The sequence below is a fragment of the Phaseolus vulgaris genome, chromosome 11 (assembly GCF_051622355.1).
Source record: "Phaseolus vulgaris cultivar YP4 chromosome 11, ASM5162235v1, whole genome shotgun sequence".
NCBI lineage: Eukaryota > Viridiplantae > Streptophyta > Magnoliopsida > Fabales > Fabaceae > Phaseolus > Phaseolus vulgaris.
In genome coordinates, this window is record NC_143508.1 from 28881817 (window position 1) to 28907014 (window position 25198).

General features: G+C 32.9%; 1 long non-coding RNA gene and 1 pseudogene across 1 annotated transcript; both read left to right on the forward strand.

The window, feature by feature from the left end:
* The first annotated feature begins 414 nt into the window (after window positions 1-414).
* Window positions 415-16516, forward strand: LOC150023151 (uncharacterized; annotated as a pseudogene).
* A 5290-nt stretch (window positions 16517-21806) lies between these two features.
* Window positions 21807-22244, forward strand: LOC150023152 (uncharacterized). The gene is made up of 2 exons (XR_016517177.1): window positions 21807-21904; window positions 22021-22244. It is a non-coding gene; the product is annotated as an uncharacterized LOC150023152 (long non-coding RNA).
* The last annotated feature ends 2954 nt before the right edge of the window (window positions 22245-25198 follow it).

Here is a 25198-nt window from a genome sequence, read left to right on the forward strand (position 1 = left end):
AATCTTTATCTCTTTTTTTGCCTTTATTTTATATCTTTTCTATTTTTAGTTATTTTTTTATTTTTTTTTGTCATTCTTTATTTATTTATGTTTTTGTTTTAATATTTATAACTATTATTTTTATTTTCTATATTTTATTTATTTTTGAATAATGTTTTTTTCTCTAACTATTTTTTTTAAAGCATTAAGTGTAGCATTTTTTTATATAGGATTTTGCATTTAGGGTAGATACTTCAGTTGCTACTCTTTGTTTTTTTTTTTAAAGAAATTTAGGGAAGACTCTGGCTAAGAAAAACTTGCTTTTTAAGTTTGTCCATTTGTGACTCACCTCTCTTTCCTGGGAGTTGACTTGGGTTGTTTCTTAAAAAAAAAAGATTTTGCTCTGAAGGGTCTAATAGGAAATTCAATTAATACATGTCCAGTGATACAACCTCGTCTTCTAGTTCATCACCAACTGCTACTGTAAATCCTAGTTCATCACTGACTACTGCCGTAAGTCCTAATTTTGGAATTATGGAAGGACGGACCCTCAGAGAACTTGTTGCTCCAAATGTTTCCTTCCAAACTATGTGTATCCAATACCCAGATGGGCAATGTGAGCTTAAATCTGTTTGATACATTTATTGCCTAAATTTCATGGCGTTGCAGGTGAAGACCCACACAAACATCTTAAGGAGTTCAACCAATTAAATGTAAGTTTTGTTAACAATTTTTTGAAAACTTGTTTTAACTATTTCAGTTACTTAAATTTTCCTTAAATGATGGTTTTTCAAAAGTTATAAATATAGTCTTCTTTCAAATGTTTGATATACGAGAGAGAAAAAGTTTTACACTTTGATTTGAGATCAATTTGATAGATTATCAACTGTTTGTGAAAATGTGTTTTTCCAAGTTTAGCAAGATTGCCTTTGGGCTTTGCTATGATTCAAGAACTGATCAATAGGGTTGGCTGAGTGCAAAGAGGGTAAGTAGGCTTTGTGGGATTCAAAGTCACCTCTTTGTGGTGTGTGTTTGTAATCTGTGATTGGTTACATAGTGGAATACTCAATGGTTTGACTGAGGATTGGATGTAGCTCAGAGATTGAGTGAACCAATATAAACCTTGTGTGTAAATCTCTCTATATCTTCTCTCCATAACTGTTTGATATTTCCGCTGTCATAAACAACCGGTTAAATCGTTCTTTTAACCAATTATAATTCTGATATCAGTTTCTGTTTGACTATTTGATTGACTTTCTGAATTGCTTATCTGAATTGATTGTTAAAGATTCATTCTAAGGAAAGTATTTGTGAAAATCTTTTATAAACAATTCACCCCCTCTTGTTTTAGCCATCAATCCTAACAATTGGCATCAAGAGTTAGGTTCTTGAAAGTTACTCATGTCTTTGTTTTTTGAAAATCTTTTGATCGCTGATAAAATGCCCTTTGGGGAAGGTTCCTCAATAAACAGGCCACCACTATTTTGTGGAGTTAAATCATTTAAAGTTCTTCTTATTAGTCTTTTCCAAAGATGAGGCCCAAGCCCAAAGCCCAAGCCCAAGAAGGCCCAAGCCCAAGAAGCCCAAGTCCATCCCATGAGGGGCAAAGCCAAGCATTAAATAAAAGAGCATCATTTGAATTACTATTGTATAGTTGTAGGAGGTGTGGATATTAAATAAAGGAGTGTGAATATGTAAAATAAAGTCACATTGTTCATGTGACTTAGTAGAGTAGGTGTAGGTGTAGTTTTTAGGAGGTGTCATAGTAGAAAAAGGTCACACCTCCCATGTGACTTGTTTTTTGTGGGATTTTCAAATGAGTTTCATTTGAATTTTCCCACCTATTTTTCAGCACCCTCACACTATAAATAGAGGTGTGGGTTGTTGTAAAATTCAGAATTGGATAATTGATATAGAGAAACTCTACTCATTTGGAGAGAGATTTGTGTGAGATTTTGATCTCTTAGCTTAGTCTCATCTTGTGAGCTTTTGGAGAGCTTCAAGTGGCGGCTTCCTTCACTCATCTTGGAACTCCATCACCAAGTTGCGTGAGCAACTCCAAATTCCATTCCAGCGGTCTTCAATCACTTAAGTTTCATCTTCTTTCATCTACATTTTCATTTCCAATCGGTAGTTTAGCTTGTTCTTCAATTTCTACCGTTTATTCTCGTTCTAGGTGTTGTTTTAAGTTTCTATTCGGTTTATCTTGTTCCTTTGATGATTTCAATTGGTAGATTCATTTCTTGATTCAATTTTGTCCAGTTTTCAGTTTACACATTTCAATTGTGCTTCTATTTGTGTTCTTGTTTTGTTCTTGCTTTCCTTTCAATTCCGCCAAGTGTTTGTGATAAGGACATGACAGTCATGATGTATATGAGTTTGGCTCTTCATTTGGATGGCATTGTCCTCCATTGATTTGTCCTTAAGCCTCCTTAAAGTGTTGTTTCTTGTTAAGTGTCAATCCAACTCATATCATGTGGTATCTAGAGCTATGGTTGTGTGCAAATTTTTTTTTGAGTTGCTGGATACTTTGATTCTGTTTTTGTGATTAGTGATTCTGTTTTTGTCTTTTTTTTTTGAGTATTTCTTGCTGTTTTACTTGTTAATTCATTGTGCTTGAGTCTTTTTAAATTTTGAATCCCAACTTGTTTTGTCTAGTCATGTTTTTTCCTATAATGTCATCAATTCCTTGTAGTACTTTTCTTGCTATCTTTGGTTGATTGCTTTTAGTTGAGTACAAATTTTGGTTTCTGTTTTTCTTGATCCTTTGGTGCATTTTCTTTTTAGTTTTGAGTTCATGCTTGTGTATTAAATCTATACAAGTTCTTAAACATCAATTCTATTGTGTCTTTTGAAATTTCTCCATTCTGTTTTTCATTCCAGTATAGGTTCCTTTGTTTTTCTTATAAACGTGCTGACTGTTTGGTTTATCAAAATTTCTGTGATTACTAGAAAATTCTGATATTCTGGATTTAAGTAGTTTGAAGTGTTACAAAAGAGTGAAAAAAAGAAGTACATCAAAATTCAATATACACAAAAAATGATAAATGAAATACGTACAGTGTGTAAAATTTTGACGCTGAAAAACATTGATTCGGCAGTAATTTTCGGAAATTTATCACAATTAATTGGCTTACTGTTTTTGAGTGATTCCAGTGCCAATTTTTAGATAACATCTTGAATTTCCAGTGATTAAAATTTCACATTCCAGTTCGCTTTCTAAAGTTACAGTTAAATCTTTAAAGTCACGCACAGTTTTAACAAAAAAAATTTCAGTAGCATTGTTTTTGTTTTCTTCATCTATTCCAGTACTATTCTTTAGGATTCCTTTGTGTGCTATCCTTTCTTTGTGTGCCTTACTTTTCTTGCTTGTCTTTTAATTCATATTCTTTTCCAGTTTTGTCATATCTTACATTCTGTTTTGGTTTAGCTTTTCTTGCTTATATTTTTTCTTGATTGTCTTCTTGTTTCCTCTAAGTTTTGGTGGTGACTTGTTCTTAAGTGAGTGTGGTTTGCTTTGACATTTTTCATTTGAAGCTCATCCAATCCACAAGAGAGGCTTGGTTAAGGAAAGAACACTTTTCTTGGAGTGGTTTGAGTACATTCTTTTGGCCTTTTCCAGCAAGCTACATTTTGCTTTATTTTGCTAACAAGTTTCCTTACTCAAGCCCATGAAGCCCAAGCCCAACAAGGGGCCCAAGCCCAACGAATCACTAGGAGCATGGCAAGAGCTTTGGGACAAGAGTATCAAAAGCTGACTCTTCTTATTTCTATTGTGTAGAGTAGGGGTGCGGATATTAATAAATAGGTGTGAACTTAGTAAGGGATGCTAGGGGGAGTGTAGATATGAGTTAGGAGGTGCCAAACTAGGAAGGAAAGTCACACTTCCTTCATGCACTAGTTGGCGCCGAATTTGAATGTCATTAGGGGCACATTTAGCTTTGCATTTCAGCACCTTATAGGCTATAAATAAAGTTGATGCCCTTGTACAAATCAGAATTGGAAATTAGAAGTAGAGAAACTCTACTCAAGTTTAGAGAGAAATTGTGAGTCTTGTTGTCTTCTTCTTCCTTTGCCTTATCTTGTGTGCCAATGGTGAGCTTCAAGTGGCGACAACCTTTCACTTATCTTGGAACAAGACTCCAAGTGGCGTGAATGCAGTTCCAAATTCTCAAATCCAGCAAGCTTCATTCAATAAGTGTTCATTCTTTCATCTCTTGCAATTTCAATCGGTAGTTTCCAATGTTTTAGTGTTCTTCATCCTTTTCACCGTTTGAATTTGTGTTTCTTAGCTTATTCTTCAATTTCTGTTCGGTTCTTGGTGTTTCTGTTTTCAATTACGTTTTGTATCTTGTTCTAAGGTTGTGTACAAGGAAATAGCACTCATAATGAGTTTGGATCATCATTATGGAAGGCTTGGTCTCCATTGATGACTCCTTAAGCTTCTTTGCAACCATTCTGTTTTCAGCTTGTTGTTTTTTGTGGTTCTGATTTCGTTGTCCTTATTCAAGCACTCTTTGATCCTTTAATTGTTGTTATCCTTTTCCTATAATGTTGTTTTTAAGAGTTCTAATGTGTCTATGTTCAATGCAACTCATATCATGTGGTATCTAGAGTTGTGGTTATGTGTAAAATTTTTTTTTGAGTTGCTGGACACTTTGATTCTGTTTTGTGATTAGTAATTCTCTTTTTAGGCTTAATTTGAGTTTTATTGCTGTTTTCCTTTATGATGCCTATCATATGTTTGAGTATTTTCTTTTTTGAATCATTTCAAGTTTTGTCTTAGTCATGTTATTCCATAATTGTCATCACTTCTTGTAGTACTTTTATTGCTTTGTTTGTTTCTTGCTTTGGTTTACTTTCTGTTTTTGAGTTTATTGCTTGATCCTTTATGCATTTTCATTTTTTAGATTTTAGTTCATGCTTGTATTCTAGATCTATACAAGTTCCTCTACACAATTTCCATTATGTCTTTGCTAGTTCATCATACTGTTTTTCATTCCTAAATAGGTTACTCTGTTTTCTTACAAACGTGCTACTATTTTCAATTTACTGCAATTAATTGGCTCACTGGAAATTTGTTAAAACTTGGATTTACATTCTTCAAAGTGTTACAAAAGCATAGCAAAAAGAAGTACTCAAAAATTCCAAGTACACAAAAAATGATAAATAAAATACGAAAAGTGTACAATACTGCCGAAAAGAATACGGTAATTGGGCAGCAATTTTGAAAAAATTATTACTCTCAATTGGCTTACTGTTTTTACCTCATTCCAGTGCCATTATTGAGTTAAGACATTGAAGTTTCGGTGGTTAATTTTTCACATTCCAGTTCGCTTTCAATCATTCCAGTTAAATCTGTAAACATAGCACAGTTTGCATACAACATTTTTTTCTTGTAGTTCTGTTTTTGTTTCTTAAATCTACTCTAGTACTTTTCTCTAGGACTCTTTGGTGTGCCTTCTTTATTCATTGAGTTCCTTATTTTCTTGCTTGTCTTTCATTCATATTCTTTTCCAGTTTGTCATATATTGCTTTCTGTTTTGGTTTAGCTTTTCTTGCTTATACCTTTTCTTGCTTGTCTTTTTGTTCTTCTCAAGTTTTGTGGAGACTTGTTCTTAAGTGAGTGTGGTTTGCTTTGACATTTTTCATTTGAAGCTCCTCCATTCCACAAGAAAGGCTTGGTTGAGGACAGAATACTTTCTTGGAGTGGTTTGAGTACTTTCTTTTGGCATTTTCCAGCAACCTATATCTCACTTTATTTTGCTAACAAGTTTCTTTAATTGTTTGTTTTTGTTTTTTGTACTTTTTGATCATGGCTCATTTTTCTAGTGGAGAATCCTCCAAACCTTGCTCACCTCAAAAGGCAGCTCTCTTTGAAGATTTAAAGAATGCTAGACAATCAAATGCTCAATATCTTGATGTGATAAGACAAATGGAGGCAAGGCTCCAAAGCTTGGAGTTAAGCCGTGAAGAAGTCCATCAAAACCGGGAGAGAAGACATCATCCTCCTCTTCGACATTCTTCAAGGCATTCTCATTCTTCTCATGTATATTATGAAGACAATGCACGGCCAAGGCACCATCACCATGAAGAGAGGCGCCAACATGTGGTGGCCCTTATTCACCTAATGTAAAACTTCCTAGCTTTAGTGGTGAAAGTGATCCTAATGTGTACTTAGGGTGGGAGGCTAAGGTTGAGCAAATATTTGATGTAAATGGGGTTAGAGATGAGCATAGGGTTAGATTAGCATCTTTAGAATTCTTAGACTATGCCATGCAATGGTGGCATCAATATCTCATGGACATTGACCTACACAAGAGATCGCCCGTGGTCTCTTGGAACGATTTGAAAGCTTGTTTACGCGCTAGATTCGTAACCCCACACTTTAGGAAAGACCTATTGTTGAAACTCCAACGGTTTCATCAAGGCACGCTAAGTGTGGATGATTACTTTAAACAACTAGACAAGCTTTTAATTCGAGTTCATATGGATGAGAGTGAGGAAGCTAAGATAGCTAGGTTTGTGAGTGGCCTTCGAAGGGACATTCAAGACGTGGTAGAGTTACAAGAATATTCTTCTTTGGAAAATGTGGTTCACCTTGCTAGTAAAATTGAAAATCAACTTGCAAGGAAAAATGCTTTCAAAAATTCTTCTAAGGATAACTACTACCACTCTTCTTGGAAAAATAAAAATAGTTGTTTCTCAAATATCCTTTCTAAGGACTCTACTTTCAAACCTAGAGATTCTAAGCCTTCCACTTCCACTTCCAGGCCTAAATCACCACCTAAATCGTCTAGTAAGAAGTGTTTTAAATGCTTAAGCTATGGACATATTGCATCTAATTGCCCTTCTAAGCGAACTATGTATATGCATGATGGGGTAGATGGTAGTGAGCATGAGTCCGAATCTTCTAGACATTCCTCACCTTCTAGATCCCCAAGTGAGAGTGAGAGTGAGAGCCCACATGAGGGTGACCTATTAGTAATAAGACGCATGCTTGGACAAGTTTTAAAACCTTTTGATGAAACTCAAAGAGAAAATATTTTTCATTCAAGGTGTCTTATTAATGATAGGGTATGCTCTTTGACTGTGGATGGGGTTGTGGATGGGGGGAGTTGTGCTAATGTGGCAAGCACAAGAGTGGTAGACAAACTTGGATTACCTACCATCTCTCATGCCAAGCCCTACAAGTTACAATGGTTAAGTGAGGTTGGTGAGCTAGTGGTTAACAAGCAAGTCCTCATTACATTTTCCATTGGTAAATTAAAGATGAGGTCTTGTGTGATGTTGTCCCAATGGAAGCTACTCATATTCTTTTAGGTAGGCCATGGCAATTTGATAGAAAAGTTTTTCATGATGGCTTTACCAACAAAATTTCTTTTAACTTCCATGGGCACAAAGTCATTCTTAAGTCTCTCTCTCCAAAGGAAGTACATGAGGACCAAGTCAAAATGAGAGAAAAGAGAGAGAAAGAAAATGATAAAAAAGAGTTCCAAGAGAAGCCTTCTCATGTCTACACAACAAGTTCAAAAGGTAATAGTTACTCAAAAGCCTATTTTTTTAGCTATTACTAGAACTATTGAATGTGAGTCGGCTAAGGATAGTCCCACATGTTTGGACAATTTGGTAAAGGAATATGAAGATGTGTTTCAAGATCCTCCTAAAGGCTTACCACCTCTAAGAGGGATTGAACACCAAATAGACTTCATGCCCGGGGTTTCTTTACCAAATCGCCCTGCATATAGGACCAACCCCCAAGAGGCCAGAGAAATTCAACATCAAGTTGAGGATTTATTAGCTAAGGGGTGGGTACAAGATAGCATGAGCCCATGTGCTATGCCTGTCATACTTGTTCCAAAAAAAGATGGGACATGGAGGATGTGTACGGATTGTCGCGCTATAAATAACATTACCATCAAATATAGGCATCCCATTCCTAGGTTAGATGACTTGTTGGATGAATTACATGGGTCTAAAATATTTTCCAAAATTGATCTTAAGAGTGGTTACAATCAAATTCGAATTAAACATGGTGATGAATGGAAAACCGCTTTTAAGACCAAATTTGGTTTATATGAGTGGTTAGTCATGCCTTTTGGCTTGACTAATGCTCCTAGTACCTTCATGCGACTCATGCATCATGTATTAAGAGCATTCATTGGCAAGTTTGTTGTGGTTTACTTTGATGATATTCTTATATATAGCTTGTCTTTAGAAGATCATGAGTCACATGTTAGACAAGTCTTAGAAACTCTTAGGAAGGAGAAGTTATATGCTAATCATGCTAAATGTTTCTTTGCATTAGATCATATAGACTTCCTAGGCTTTGTGGTAAGTCATAAAGGGGTGCATGTAGATCAAACAAAAGTTGCAGCAATTCAACATTGGCCTACACTCACCAATGTCAATGAGGTACGAAGTTTTCATGGACTTGCTAGTTTTTATAGGCGGTTTGTGAAAGACTTTAGTACAATTGCCGCACCTTTAAATGCCATCGTAAAGAAGGATGTGGTTTTTAAGTGGGGACAAGAGCAAGAAAACACTTTTCAAACTTTGAAGGAAAAATTGACTAAAGCCCCCATTCTAGCCCTTCCTAACTTTGCTAAAACATTTGAAGTAGAATGTGATGCCTCTAATATAGGCATTGGGGTTGTTCTCCTTCAAGAAGGACATCCCATAGCTTATTTTAGTGAGAAACTCAAAGGGAGTCATATCAATTACTCCACTTATGATAAAGAACTTTATGTTCTTGTTAGAGCTTTGCAAAATTGGCAACATTATCTTTTTCCAAAGGAATTTGTGATCCATAGTGATCATGAGTCCCTTAAATATTTGAAAAGCCAAAGCAAGCTTAATAAGAGACATGCTAAGTGGGTGGAGTTTATTGAACAATTTCCTTATGTGATCAAACATAAACAAGGTAAAATTAATGTGGTTGCTGATGCTCTTTCAAGAAGATATACCTTGTTAAATGTTTTGAATGTTCAATATTTAGGATTTGATCACATAAAGGAACTTTATCATGATGACCTAGATTTCTCTCTAATCTATCAAGAGTGTTCCAAGGGAGGTCACAAAGACTTTTTCTTACATAATGGTTTTCTTTTCAAAGGAAAAAGACTTTGTGTTCCCCATGGATCCATAAGACAATCTCTTGTTAGAGAGGCTCATGAGGGTGGGCTTATGGGACATTTTGGGGTAGCTAAGACTTTAGAAACATTGCATGAACATTTCTTTTGGCCTCACATGCGCAAATCCGTACATAACTTCTGTGATAAATGTATAGCATGTAGGAAGGTTAAATCTAAGGTCCAACCCCATGGTTTATATACCCCTCTTCCTATCCCTACAATGCCTTGGGTTGATATTTCTATGGATTTTATCTTAGGACTTCCCAAGACATCGAAGGGTAAGGATTCCATCTTTGTGGTAGTGGACCGTTTTTCTAAAATGGCTCATTTTTTTCCATGCCACAAAGTGGATGATGCAAGCCATATTGCAAATCTCTTCTTTAAGGAAGTTGTTCGTTTACATGGACTTCCTAGAAGTATAGTATCCGATAGGGATTCCAAGTTCTTAAGTCACTTTTGGAGGACCTTATGGGGGAAACTTGGCACAAAACTTCTTTTTTCTACTACTTGCCACCCTCAAACTGATGGTCAAACTGAAGTGGTTAATAGAACTTTGGGTCAATTATTGCGATGCTTTATTTCCGGGAATCCAAGGGCTTGGGAGGATTTACTACCTCATGTTGAGTTTGCTTATAATAGGGTAGTAAATTCCACCACTAACCATTCTCCTTTTGAGGTTGTCTATGGGTTTAATCCCCTCACACCTCTAGATCTTCTTCCCATTCCTGTCCTTGATGAGGTTCTATGCAAGGATGGTCTTGAAAAGGCTTATTTTATTAAAGACTTGCATACCCGCATCAAGTTACAAATTGAGAAGAAAATTGGTAAGTATGCTGAAACTGCCAACCAAAGGAGGAAGGCATTAATCTTTGAGCCCAGCGATTGGGTTTGGCTTCATTTGAGAAAGGATAGATTTCCTTCTCTAAGGAAGTCCAAACTTATGCCTCGTGGTGATGGCCCTTTCCAAGTCATCAAGAGGATTAATGATAATGCCTATGAGTTAGATATGCCTAATACTTATCTTGGTAGTAATTCTTTCAATGTTACTGATCTCACTCCTTTTGATGCAGGTTTCCCAAATTCGTGGACGAATTCTCTCCAACCCGGGGAGTATGATGGAAACCAAGTAGAGGACGCTCAAGCCCATGAAGCCCAAGCCCAACAAGGGGCCCAAGCCCAACGAATCACTAGGAGCGTGACAAGAGCTTTGGGACAAGAGTATCAAAAGCTGACTCTTCTTATTTCTATTGTGTAGAGTAGGGGTGCGGATATTAATAAATAGGTGTGAACTTAGTAAGGGATGCTAGGGGGAGTGTAGAAATGAGTTAGGAGGTGCCAAACTAGGAAGGAAAGTCACACTTCCTTCATGCACTAGTTGGCGCCGAATTTGAATGTCATTAGGGGCACATTTAGCTTTGCATTTCAGCACCTTATAGGCTATAAATAAAGTTGCTGCCCTTGTACAAATCAGAATTGGAAATTAGAAGTAGAGAAACTCTACTCAAGTTTAGAGAGAAATTGTGAGTCTTGTTGTCTTCTTCTTCCTTTGCCTTATCTTGTGTGCCCATGGTGAGCTTCAAGTGGTGGCAACCTTTCACTTATCTTGGAACAAGACTCCAAGTGGCGTGAATGCAATTCCAAATTCTCAAATCCAGCAAGCTTCATTCAATAAGTGTTCATTCTTTCATCTCTTGCAATTTCAATCGGTAGTTTCCAATGTTTTAGTGTTCTTCAATTTATGTTCGGTTCTTGGTGTTTCTATTTTCAATTACGTTTTGTATCTTGTTCTAAAGTTGTGTACAAGGAAATAGCACTCATAATGAGTTTGGATCATCATTTTGGAAGGCTTGGTCTCCATTGATGACTCCTTAAGCTTCTTTGCAACCATTCTGTTTTCAGCTTGTTGTTTTTTGTGGTTCTGATTTGGTTGTCCTTATTCAAGCACTCTTTGATCCTTTAATTGTTGTTATCCTTTTCCTATAATGTTGTTTTTAAGAGTTCTAAAGTGTCTATGTTCAATACTTCTCATATCATAGGGGGAGCAACCATTCAACTCTATCTGAAGAAGATCTTCTCTTGATCTACTCTATCATGAATAAAGTGAAGATCATCTGGATTAACACAATCAAAGAGCACATGCAAAAAGCTATGAGGTTATGTGATTTTCATTATCCCTATGCCATTTTGATTTATAAGTTTCTTCACTATTTTGAAGTGGACATAGAAGGAGAGCTAGCAAAAGTAATTAAGCCCTCAAGGGAGATCAACAGTGGATCCCTAAGTAAGATGGGATTTACTAAGATTGGTGGAAGATGGGTAAGCAAGGATGATGATCAAGCTGGCCCAAGTGGAACTAATGAAGGTGATGAAACTGAAGCGGCAGCAATGCAAGATGAACCGGTTGCTGAAACGCAAGAAGGTGTACATCATAACATCAATATGGATGAAAGGATGTTAAACATGTCATATTTTGAAAGGCAAATGATCAATAGAATGGACACCTTTGCTGACAATCAAAGGAACCTCTATGAAATGTGTGAGTCAAGGTTTACCAACATGGATACACGGTTCTCTACTCTGGATGAACAAATTGAAGAAGTTCAGAGACAGATTCTGGAATTGCAATTTCAAAGGGAGGATAGCCCTTCTTTTTAGCTTAACAACTTTTAAATTTCTATTTTCCTTATGTTGTTTTTAATTCTACCATTTGTCTATTTGATGAGACAAATAGGGGGAGAAGTATTGTTGGGAGTTGTAATGTTCTTAATTGTGTTTATTGCTTTTGAACATTGCTATTATTGACTACGTTAAACTGCTTTAATTTTGGAGTTTTAAAACTGCTGTTTTCTGGTTTACAGAATTTTAACCGGTTATCTCTGTGAAATAACCGATTGTTCTTATAAAACTCTGCTTATTTGAAAATTGATGTAAGGTGTATATCTGTTTTGGACTAGATTATCCTATGTTTCTCAATGAATGCAGGATTCAACAAATTCTAAACAAAGAACATTCCTAAAAGCTTTCAAGGATTTGTCTCCATCAAATAGGGGGAGATTGTTGAAGATGGGAAGCTTTGATGTTTCAAATTCTCATGGAGCCTGAAGCTATGTTCTGTTTTAGGTTTGGGTTTAGTTAAGGGGTTTAGAATCTTTGTAAGATCAGTCTTGATTCTCAAACAAAGCCTATTTCAATCTGTTTTAAAGATTAAAGTGTTTTTCCATGCAAAGGGGAAAACAACCGATTAAAGTTTCAAGACAATCGGTTGTTTATCACTTAACTCGCAAAAGAGTTTTTGAAACTGTTTTTTGAATCATTTGTATAATTGTTGAAACCATTCAACCTGTTAAATCATAGTTTCAACCGATTAAATGTAAGTTTTCTTAACATTTTTTTTGAAAACTTGTTTTAACTATTTCAGTTACTTAAATCTGCCTCAAACGGTGGTTTTTCAAAGGTTATAAATATAGTCTTCTTTCAAATGTTTGATATACGAGAGAGAAAAAGTTTTACTTTCTTATTTGAGATCAATTTGAGAGATTATCAACTGTTTGTGAAAATGTGTTTTTCCAAGTTTAACAAGATTGCCTTTGGACTTTGCTGTGATTCAAGAACTGATCAATAGGATTTCTGGTGTACTGTAATTCCAGGTGTTTTCTACCCTTGCTTAGTTTCTTGTAATTGTTCATATTACACTTTGTAAAACTGTTTGTAAAATCCTGTAAAGTCAGTGTGATTCTGGCTTGAGGTGTTGGCTGTGTGCAAAAAGGGTGAGTAGGCTTTGTGGGATTCAAAGTCACCTCTTTGTGGTGTGTGTTTTTAATATGTGATTGGTTACATATGTAAGAATGTATGGCTTTAAACTAGAGGGAGGGGGGGGGGGGGGAGGGGGGGCGTGAATGGTTTAAAGAGGGTTTTCGCAAACTTTTAAGTCTAGAATGAAATTACTTCGAGAAAACTTGATTAAGAATTCAGTTTGCCAAAAACACAAAGCAATTTAGCACAGCACCAGAAAAACAATTGGTTGTTTCGCAGAAACAATCAGTTGTTTATACCAGTTCACAAATATAAACTGAATTTAAAGAGTCCAAGGGATAGAGAGATTGAACGCACATGTTTATACTGGTTCACTCTTAACCAAGTGCTACATCCAGTATTCCTAGAAACCACTGGGGAATCCACTAAGCAATCAACCCTAGATTACTTACAACACCACCAAAGAAGTGACCTGGATCCGCTCAAGACACACTTCCTTTGGCTCAGCACAAACACCACTAAGAATGTTGATCTTGACAACCTCAAGAACACACATCACTTCTCAGCTTCACACACAAAGTTTCTTCAAAGTACAAAAGGATTACACTTGTTACAGAAAAGATCTGAAATCAATACAAGATGAAAATCCTATATCACACTCTCTTTGATCAAAGCAATCTCCAACTCTTCAAAAGCAAAATCAGTGAAAAACTCAAATATGTTTTTCTTTTATTAAATCTCAGTTGTTGTTTGTTACATAATCTGAACAAACTATTTATTGCATTCAAAGACTGGTCAAGGCATTTAAAACTGGAGTGTATTTAGTTATAAAATCATTTAAAGCTCAGTCAAAGCACAAAATCGTTTTCTGTTATGGTCCCAAAACAAACAATCGGTTGAATGCTCGAATCAATCAGTTGTTTTGGTTTGACAGCAAGTCAACCATCAAAAACGGTTTTCAACCTTTCTAAAAACACCTAAGTATAAAACAATCGGTTGTTTCGACAAAACAACAGGTTGTTTTCCACTTAGTTTGAAAAACACTTTTCAATTAAAAGGTTTGAGAATGCTTAAGCTTTGGATTCAATCAAGAGTGGATTTAACACAGATAATCTACCCCAAATCCTATCTAAAGACAGCTCAGCAACAACAAGCATATTCAGCCTTCCATCAACCTTCAAAGGGTTTGGATTCTTCAAAGCTTGAACACACTTGATTCAACAACATAGTGGAATACTCAATGGTTTGACTGAGGACTGGATGTAGCTTAGGGATTGAGTGAACCAGTATAAACCTTGTGTGTAAATCTCTCTATCTCTTCTCTCTATAACTGTTTGATATTTTCGCTGTCATAAACAACCGGTTAAATCGTTATTTTAACCGATTATAATTATAATATTAGTTTTTGTTTGACTATTTGATTGGCTTTCTGAATTGATTGTTAAAGATTCATTCTAAGGAAAGTATTTGTTAAAATCTTTTATAAAATTTCACACCCCCGCCTCTTGTTCTAGCCATCAATTCTAACATGCACCACCATGAGGCCAGCTGGGGTCATAGAGGAGCACATGAAGCTTAAAGCATTCACTTCTTCACTCCAAGATGCAGGTAAAGATTGGCTATATTATTTGCCGGCAGAATCAGTGACTAATTGGGAAGGGTTGAAAAGAGTGTTCCTTGAAAAATTCTTTTCAGCATCTAGAGTCACATCAATAAGAAAGGAAATATGCGGGAACAGGCAACAAGATAGAGAAAGAGTCTATGAATACTAGGAAAGTTTCAAGAGGCTATGTACAAGTTGTCCATACCATCAGATTAACGAACAACTTCTAATACAATATTTTTACGAGGGTCTGATGGCTATTGATAGACAGATGATAGATGCGGCCAGTGGAGGAGTGCTAGTTGACAAGACGAGCAGAAAAATGGAAGAGGCTGCTGACAAGGAGATTCTCAAGACATTCAGAAAGGTTGAGGTGAACATTCCTGTGTTAGACGTTATTAAACAGATTCCTAGACATGCCAAATTTTTAAAGGATCTGTGTACACATAAAAGGCGTCTTAAAGGGAACGAAAAGGTAAACATGGGAAGGAATGTTTCTGCTCTCATTGAAAAGTCGGTGGCAGCAATACCTGAAAAATGCAAAGACCCAGACACTTTCACCATTCCTTGCATAATAGGCAATAACCGATTTGAAAATGCAATGCTTGACCTGGGAGCATCTATAAATGTTATGCCTTTATCTGTGTTTACTTCTTTGTCTCTTGGTCCTCTTAAACCCACAGGCGTAGTCATTCAACTTGTTAATAGGAGCACAATTCAACTTGCATGACTTATTGAAGATGTCCTTATTCAAGTAAATAAACTTGTTTTTCCTGTAGATTTCTACATTTTGGACATGGGTGGAAAGGATTCACATTCTAGTGCAACAACCATCATCTTGGGCATACCTTTCTTGAAGACAACCCGCAACAAGATTGATGTTCACGCAGGCACACTAACTATGGAGTTTGGAGACAATCTAGTCCAATTCAATATCCTAGACGTTATGAACCACCCAGTTGAAGATCACTCTGTGTATCATCTTGACATTTTGGATGATATTATGGATGATAATGTGTTGGATTTTTTAGAGGACTGTGATCTTTCTGATTTAATTGATTGGACAGACTCTGAGATAGATGGGTTTATATCATCTGATGGTCTAAATCGTTCTAACCTTTCTGATGCAGGTTTTGCAACTAAAGCAAATGTTGTTGATACACACTTGACAACATTAGACGATTCTAACCCTGATAAATTACAGGTTGTTGAAGTTTCTCTCAGTAATAGACCATTACCATCCATCATCCAACCACCCTCACTTGAACTGAAGCCACTTCCAGATCATCTTAAGTATGCCTATTTGGGAAAAAAAGGGAGCAACTTCCAGTGATTATCTCCACTACTCTATCTGATGAACAAGAGCAAAAACTGTTACAGGTGATTAGAGAGCACAAGAAAGCCATTGGTTGGACGGTGGCAGATATTCCAGGTATCAACCCTGCTATTTGTATGCATAAAATTCTACTAGAAGAAGGGACAAAACCTGTGAGATAGCCTCAACGTCGGCTTAATCCCCATATTCTTGATGTGGTGAAGAAAGAGATCAACGAGCTGCTACAAGCTGGTATCATATACCCTATCTCTGACAGCACTTGAGTGAGTCCAATTCAAGTTGTTCCCAAGAAATTTGGGATAACAGTGATAAAGAATGAGCGTAATGAACTTATTCCCACTAGAGTGCAGAACAACTGGAGAGTCTGTATTGATTATAGACGCTTGAATCAAGCCACGCAGAAGGACCACTTTCCCCTTCCTTTCATCGATCAAATGCTTGAGCGCTTAGCTGGCAAGACACAGTACTGTTTCTTGGATGGTTTTTCTGGCTATTTCCATATTTGGATTGCACCAGAAGATCAACACAAGACTACCTTTACCTGCCCCTTTGGAACCTTTGCTTATAGAAGGATGCCCTTCGGTTTGTGCAATGCCCGTGGAACCTTCCAATGTTGTATTATGAGCATATTTTCTTACTTGATTGAACATTGCATTGAAGTTTTTATGGATGATTTCAGAATTTATGGTTCTTCTTTTAATGTTTGTTTGACTAACCTTAGTAAGGTACTTGATAGGTGCATAGAAAATAATCTTGTTTTAAGCTATGAAAAATGTCATTTTATGGTGTCACAAGGCATAGTCCTAGGCCATATAATTTCTTAAAAAGTTATTCGGGTAGACCCTGCTAAATTGAATGTTATTTTATTGTTACCTTACCCCTCCTCTATTAGAAAGGTTAGATCTTTTCTTGGACTATCTCGCACATCTGAACTCATACCTTGGTATGTTGACATAGTGAACTACCTTGCTACTTCAATTTTTCCACCATTGGCAACCAAGGCACATTGAGACAAATTCAAGAGTGAGTCCAAGTACTATGTTTGGGATGATCCTTACTTATGGCGTTTTTGCAGTGATCAAATCATACGTAGATGTATTCCTGACCATGGGATCCCATCTGTGCTGAATTTTTGCCATGCGTCACCCTCTGGTGGACACTTAACTACACAATGTACTGCAAGAAAAGTATTGGACTGTGATTTCTTTTGGCCAACCATTTTTAGAGATGCATGGATCATCTCATCCACATGTGAGAGATGTAAAAGAGCAAGCGCTGCTATCTCCAAAAGACAACAGATGCCCCAACAACCCATGCTCTTTTGTGAAGTCTTTGATGTGTGGGGTATTGATTTTATGGGTCCCTTTCCTGTCTCTTTTGGATTCACTTATATCTTACTTGTTGTGGACTATGTCTCCAAATGGGTGGAGGCAATAGCCACAAGAACTAATGATTCTCATGTTGTTGCAACTTTTATTCGCTCTAACCTCTTTTGCAAATTTGGGATTCCTAAATCTATCATCAGCGACCAAGGCACACATTTTTGTTTCAGGTTACTAGATGGTCTATTTAGGAAATATGGGGTGATCCATAAAGCATCCACACCATATCATCCACAAACAAATAGCCAAGCTGAGGTCTCCAACAGAGAAATAAAACGCATTCTGGAGAAGATGGTTAACCCAACAAGGAAGGATATGAGTAAATGTCTTGACGATGCCATTTGGGCCCATCGTACAACCTATAAAACACCTATTAGGATGTCTCCCTTTAGGGTCGTCTTTGGAAAAGCTTGTCATCTACCTGTGGAGATCGAGCACAAAGCTTATTGGGCAATAAAGGCATGCAACATGAATTATGACAAGGCAGGAGAGCAGCGAAAACTCCAGCTGCAAGAGCTGGATGAGATCTGTTTGGAGGCATATGAGAACTCAAAATTTTACAAGGAGAGGACCAAGCATCTCCATGACCACTTCATCACTAGGAAGGAGTTTGTTGCAGGCCAACGTGTGTTAATGTTCAACTTCAGATTAAAGCCTATGCCAGGAAAGTTGCACTCAAGATGGATTGGTCCATTTTTTATCACCCATGTCCATCCTCATGGTGTTGTAGAATTGCAAAGTCTAACGTCTACAAAGAAATTTAAGGTGAATGGACATCGTCTAAAGCTCTTTCATGAGATTCCTCAAGAAGAGACGGTCGAAGAGATTACCTTACAAGCCCCCAATTACCTTCAAGCTTGAAGAGGGAGTATTCCTTTTCTTACTTTTATCGTACACATTTATTAACTGTTTTTACATCGAGGACCATGTTTGATTTAAGTGTGGGGGAGGAGAATTATAGTTTAGGATTTTTTTTTGTCTCTTGCTTTTGTTTGCTTTGTTTGAGTTTAATTTTATGCTTAAATAAAATAAATTAGCTTTTTAGGATGGTCTAATGACTGGATGTTTCATAATTCTTGCAAATCTTGGTTTCTTTATATTTGTTGTTTCAGTCATTTTGCTATCAAATTAATATGAATCAAGCGTAAACTTGTCGAATCCTAGAAAGATAATATTATAACAGTGGTCAGATGACCCCAAGTCGTCTCCCAAAGAATCCAATAGTGAGTCCAGTGAACAAACTTTCATAGCTAATTAGATATCAATTTAGAAACTATTTAACAATAATATAAACTAATTTTTTTAAGTCTTTGGTCTCTAATTTATTAACTATAACAACTAATTATTTTTTGTTTCTAAAATTAGTTTGTATTAGTAGTGATGTTCCACAAAAAGTAGTTAGAAATTGAAACCTGAAAGTAATTAGCTTATAAATTTTACGTTTTGAGATGTTTATAGTTTTGGTTTTTAAAAATATATATTTTAAATCTTTAAATTTTTATTAGTAGATGGATTATTTTAATTGCAATTTTTTTAGTTTCAATTACTGCTTTTATTTTATATTATATTATTAATCTTATACTATTTCATAAAATATTTTTAATCAAAATTTTAAAAATAATATTAATAATACTATATCAATTAGTGTATTGGAGTAATAAATTAAATATTATAATAAATTCAAAATAAGTTAAATAAATAATAACTCGCTCTAGTTGAAAAAAAACGAAAGATTTGATAAATATTTAAAAAATAATAATAGAATAAATTTAAAAAATTAGAAGTTAATATTTTAAAAATCTACTTCAAATAAAAATTGATTTGCAAACAGGTTCTAATCATGTTAAACGAGCTTCTTAAATAATATAAGTTAGAAACTATCTAAATAACCTGGTAAAAATATTATATCTAAGTTTAGTTTTACAAAAATTAATGAAAAAGTTATGTAAACTTTAATTTTTCAATTAAACTTTAAAACTTCGTTAATACTCTAGAAATGAACTTATTTTATATATTTATACATAAATCTTTTTTAATAACAACACTCTAAAAAATATAAATGATAATATTTAAATTTTTTCATGTAAAAATTGATATTCAACTATATATTAATCTATTATAAAAATTACATATTAAAATTATTTTATTCATTAAACTTCTATTAGATTCACGTCAAATACTAGTGAACAATAAATATCATTTTTTCTAAAAAATAATAGATGTAGAGAAAAGTCACGTCAGCATATATTATCTCTGAATTCAAATTCATTTATTATCCTGTTATAGTATTTTTTTTTTTCCATTACGGTAAGGTTTTCTAATATTAAAAAATATTATTTTTTATTTATTTAAAATGTGATTTATTTTTTAATTTTATAATATATGTTTAATATTTTAAAAAATTACTTAGAATTTTTGTTTTTATTTAATTTGTTGTTGTGTTTATATTAATATATTTTTGTGTATAATTATTATGTTTATGAGTTATAATATATTTAATTATAATGTTTTATAAAAAAAAATTATTGTTAATTATGTTATTTTTTTTCTTGTAATATATTTGAATTTTCATTATTACAGGTTTTTTAATGTTAAAAAAATAATTTATTTATTTATTTAATGATTTATTTTTTAATTTTATAATACATTTTAATATTTTAAGAAATTACATAAAGTCTTGTTTTTATTTAATTTGTTGAATACATATTTCTTTTAATTATAATTTTTAAATTTATGAATATGTGAAAGTTATTTATTTTTAAACAAAAAGAAACTCATTTGATTATTAATTTTTTTAATAGGTAAGGGTAAATTTGTAAAGTAACATTTTACACTTTTAGAATAATTCAAAAAATTCCCTCACAAACATCACATTACCCAAAAACTCCAATAAACTTTCCTCATATATTCACTCTAACATATTTCAATCCAAACATTTCTCACTTCCCTCTCATATCCTCATAAATTCACTCCTCAAATCCCCACAAATTCTCTCTTGAATCGAATTCTTTTCTATATGAATTCAATATCATGGGAGATCATCTCCTTCATAATATCAATTTTAATACTGAACCTAAAAATTCCTATATAATGTTCTTTTTTGAAAATAAATATATAATAAATTATAAACTTACCAATCATTCCCCTATAATAATATTAAGCATAATATATTAATAAAATATAATAAATATAATAATAATATAGTGAAAAGATAAACAAATTATAACACTTATAAAAATAAGCATAGTAATTGAGGTGTCAGTCTACCTGAAATGTCAAGTTGCATAATGATGTCTAACATAAAAAAAATTTATAAAAAAATAAATAAACATAGTAAGACATGTTTTTATTCTATGATTTTTTTAATTATAACTCTCATTAATCTCCATTTCATTGTACTATTGTTTTCTTTTTTATTTAAAATGTCTCAAACTTTGAGAATCTATAATATTAAAAATTAGTATAATAAGTGTTACTTATAATATTAGTAATAAGTGTTATTGGGTAGTGTTAAAGACATGCTTGTAAAACATTTCTCTCTTCACTATTTTTCTACAACCAACTAATTAAAAATAAATAAAACTTATTAGGGTGATATTAAATTGATATTTATATTCCTATTTTTCACTTGATATATACAAAATCCAGAAACATTTATAATACTTTCTTTTTTATAAAAAACTTTCATGTTAGGTATAACTATGCAACTTGACATCTCAGCTATACTAATACCTCAAGCAACCACAATCATCTATCATCATATGAAAAACAATATTAATAAAAAATAAAAAATTAAAGAAGGACTAATCCAAAATTTCATATGTTAAAAAAAACCTTACATAGGTAGTTTATATCTATTTTCTATTTATAAATATTAAAATGAAATTTTTTCTTTGTACAGTAATAATTAGCTTTTAAAGGATATATTGAATTTTACAAAATCAATGAAAGTCCTGTTAATTTTTATTTTCTAATTAATATTTAAATATCACACATTAATTCATATATAAATTTATTTTATATAATGACGCGTAACTCTTCATTAATGACAATATCTTAAAAAGATATTGAATCTTTAACATATACACTGAATTTTACAAAATTAATAATTAATAAAAGTCATGTAAATTTTTATTTTTCAATCAATATTTAAAAGCTACACATTAATAATCTTTGAATCAACATCAAATTTATAAATTAATTTTTAATTTGATATATAATTAATTACCAATGTTTTAACTACAAACTTTAGGATTTAAATTAATCGCTAGCTATGAATTTAGAGAGTAGTTTATAGATAATAAAAATTACTTTATATACCAATAAATTATTTTAGTCTCTAAAATAATATCTAATTTAATCAAATAACTAATTATTATTTTTCTCTAAAATCAATTTCTATTTAATGATTTTTTTAATGAAAATTAAAGAAAATCATGTAAATTTATTTTTTAATTAATATTTAAAACTTACACATTAATACTCATAAATATTCAATTATATTATAGTATTATGAAAATAAAGTTTATAGTTGAGTATTAGAATATGTTGAATTTGAATTCACATGTATATAAAGACAAATGTATATTGACAAATCATATAAAGCATATTGAGGGAAAAGTAGGAAAAATTGTAAGAATGGCTGGTTATTCAGTAATGTGGATGATTTTGTTCAAAGTTCTGCTTGCAACAACAATTGTTCTTGTCATTTCATCTGGTATGTATAAATTATTATATTATATTTTAGAACATATATTTGTGAAACATGTGTGTCTTTGAGTTTTGGTTTTTGTGAATTGTTCTTAATTTTAGTTTTGAAAATCCATAATGTAGGTGTGAGGAGTCAAGATCCACCGAAGTGTCCTGGAACATGTTCTCAATTTCCTGACTGTGATGCTCAGTGCAGGTTCATAGGTTATGGTGCAGGAAAATGCACAGGCAAATTGTGTTGTTGCTCCTTTGATCTTCAACAATTCTCTTAGTTCAGATCTTACCAGATCTGGTTGCAAACAAACAATTTATTCCTTCAATAATATTGCAACATCACGTTTATAAAACCATGTTTACAACTAAACTCTCTCTCTCTATATATATATAATATTACATATACTCTTATTTTATCTAATAATAAATTAACAATGAAATTACATTACTTAAGAATTATAATTCACCGTAAAATTTTAATTTCTTTTATTAAACAAATCAGATTTTGTATTCATACTAAAAAACATCCGTTAATTTATTATGATGTTTGTTCAAGCAGTATGTTGAATTTTGTCTTTGGTTGTCGTTATTGTTAAAAATAGAGAAAAAAAAGATAGACCGTTTACTAAAGATAACTTTAACTTTCATACTTGTTAGATCCAACATTTTTTATCTACAAATTTAATTTATTACTTTTGTACAATGTTCCAATATTGTTGATAAAATTTTATATGATTATTTTTAATTTCTAAGTAAAACATATCGGTCAAACTTCATGATACCAATTATTGAATAATTTGTTATTAGGTAAAAAAGATTTATAATTGATAAGGTAACTTTTTACTTAAGAGTATAAAATGACTTGACAAATATAGTATATAGTGTAAAATAATTAATGTAAAAAGAACCAATATTGTTTATAATTTGTTTTTTAAATGTTGTCATATAAAATTTCAATATCAATTTTATCATTTATATAGACCACACATTGATCAATTTTCAATCACAATCATTGGATTTCATTTTAATCTCACTGAAAATAAATTTATCGTCTTCCGGAAGACTCATTAAGTATGAACATCTAATCCAAAGATTACTAGCAAATCCAAAAGAAATTGACACCGATGTGTATATATCTTAGTCTATATTCATCCCAGATCTATGACATAAATTTCTTACAATTTTCATCATTCATATATAGTACATATATAATACATATCATGTAATTTAGATTCTAACTACCAATTATTTAGATTATAAATTTGGTAGAAAAACCTTCATAGCTAATTAGATACCAATTTAGAAACTATTTAACAATAATAGAAACTAATTTAAAAACTAATTTTTTTTAAGTCTCTAGTCTTTAATTTATTAACTATAGCAATTATTTATTTTTTTCTTTAAAATTAGTTTTTATTAGTAGTGATGTTTCACAAAAACTACTTAGAAATTGAAACCTAAAAGTAATTAGCTTATAAATTTTACGTTTTTATAGTTTTGGTTTTTAAAAATATATATTTTAAATCTTTAAATTTTTATTAGTAGATGAATTATTTAAATTGCAGTTTTTTGAGTTTCAATTACTGCTTTTATTTTATATTATATTATTAATCTTATACAATTTAATAACATATTTTTAATCAAAATTTTAAAAATAATATTAAAAATACTATATCAATTAGTGTATTTGAGTAATAAATTAAATATTATAATAAATTCAAAATAATACGTATAAATGGAGGGGTTTAAGTTAAATAAATAATAACTCGCTCTAGTGGAAAAAAACCCGGAAGATTTAATAAATATTTAAAAAATAATAATAGAATAAATATAAAAAATTAGAAGTTAATATTTTCACAAGCTACTTCAAATAAAAATTGATTTGCAAACAGGTTCTAATCATGTTAAACAAGCTTCTTAAATAATATAAGTTAGAAACTATCTAAATAACCTGGTAAAAATATTATATCTAAATTGAGTTTTACAAAAATTAATGAAAAGCACATGTAAACTTTATTTTTTATAACATTTAAAACTTTCATGTTAATACTCAAGAAATATGTTAATACTCTATAAATAACTTATTCTATATATTTATACATAAATCTTTGTTAATAACAACACTCTAAAAAGTAATAATATTTAAGTTTTTTTATGTAAAAATTGATATTCAATTATATATATTAATTAATTATGAAAATTATATATTAAAATTATTTTATTCATTAAATTTCTATTAGATTCACATCAAACTCTCCACCAGTTGACTACCTCTCTTATCATAAAGTCATTGACATTAATATTACAATGCCATAGATTTATTACACTTATCAGACTACCTTCATTAAGTTGTCTCACAGTAATACTACATAATGATAATAGAAAGAATTTACTTGTGTTACTCAAAAAATTCATGAGACCTACCATACACAATTTTGTTCCTGTCGGTTAACTCGCTCCGCCGATTGATTCTAACAGCAGCCTTTGGCCCTTCTATCTCCGCTTGAGAATTGTGTTTCCTGATCAAGAAATCTCTCACCTACAAATACAAAGGGGCACCTTTACGGCCGTTTGCACTCTGACGCTAAAGTCAGTATAAGGGCAAAGAAACACCAAGTGTATAAAGTAGTTTCAGTCTTAGAAACTCTGTACCTTGCTAGGGTTCTTAGCACCCTTTATATAGGTTGAAACTAGGGTTTACCTTTGTGTTGTTACCCTTGTCTAGGGTTTCTTGCAAAATGTCCCTGCGCCGCTATTTACATAATCTTAGCGTATTTGGCACATAGAACTTCCCTTAACCGGAATGCCACGAATAGCAAAGTGGTCGCTTGGGTACCAACCTGTGTACCCAATCTCTAGCGCCATTTGCTTTGTGGGTGCCCTAAGCATTCACGTGCCATGCATGCAACTTTCCCTAGAAATCCTAACCCTAATGGGCCTTAGTGCCTCCCAGGAATATTCTTTCGTATCGCGCCTACATGCGCTATACACACCACGTGCATGGATCCTTCGTGACTTAGGCTTCCCACATATCTCATGTCTTAACTGTTAACTTATCATAACTCTAGGGCCTACCTTATGTGGCCCACTACATCGTTCATACCGCCGATGTCCGATCTCTCCCTCTGTTGGCGATGTCTTATGTCTATCTCCAATGTCGGGGTCTACGATATCAATATCCGAAGACTAACCAATTCCCTGGTGAGTGCGTTTGGGCCCACCTTACGTGGCCCCTTCCACTATCGGTTTTTTTGACCATGATGGAGTTATTTTTTTTGGTTTTTACCAAAATGGGGTCCGTTTAAAA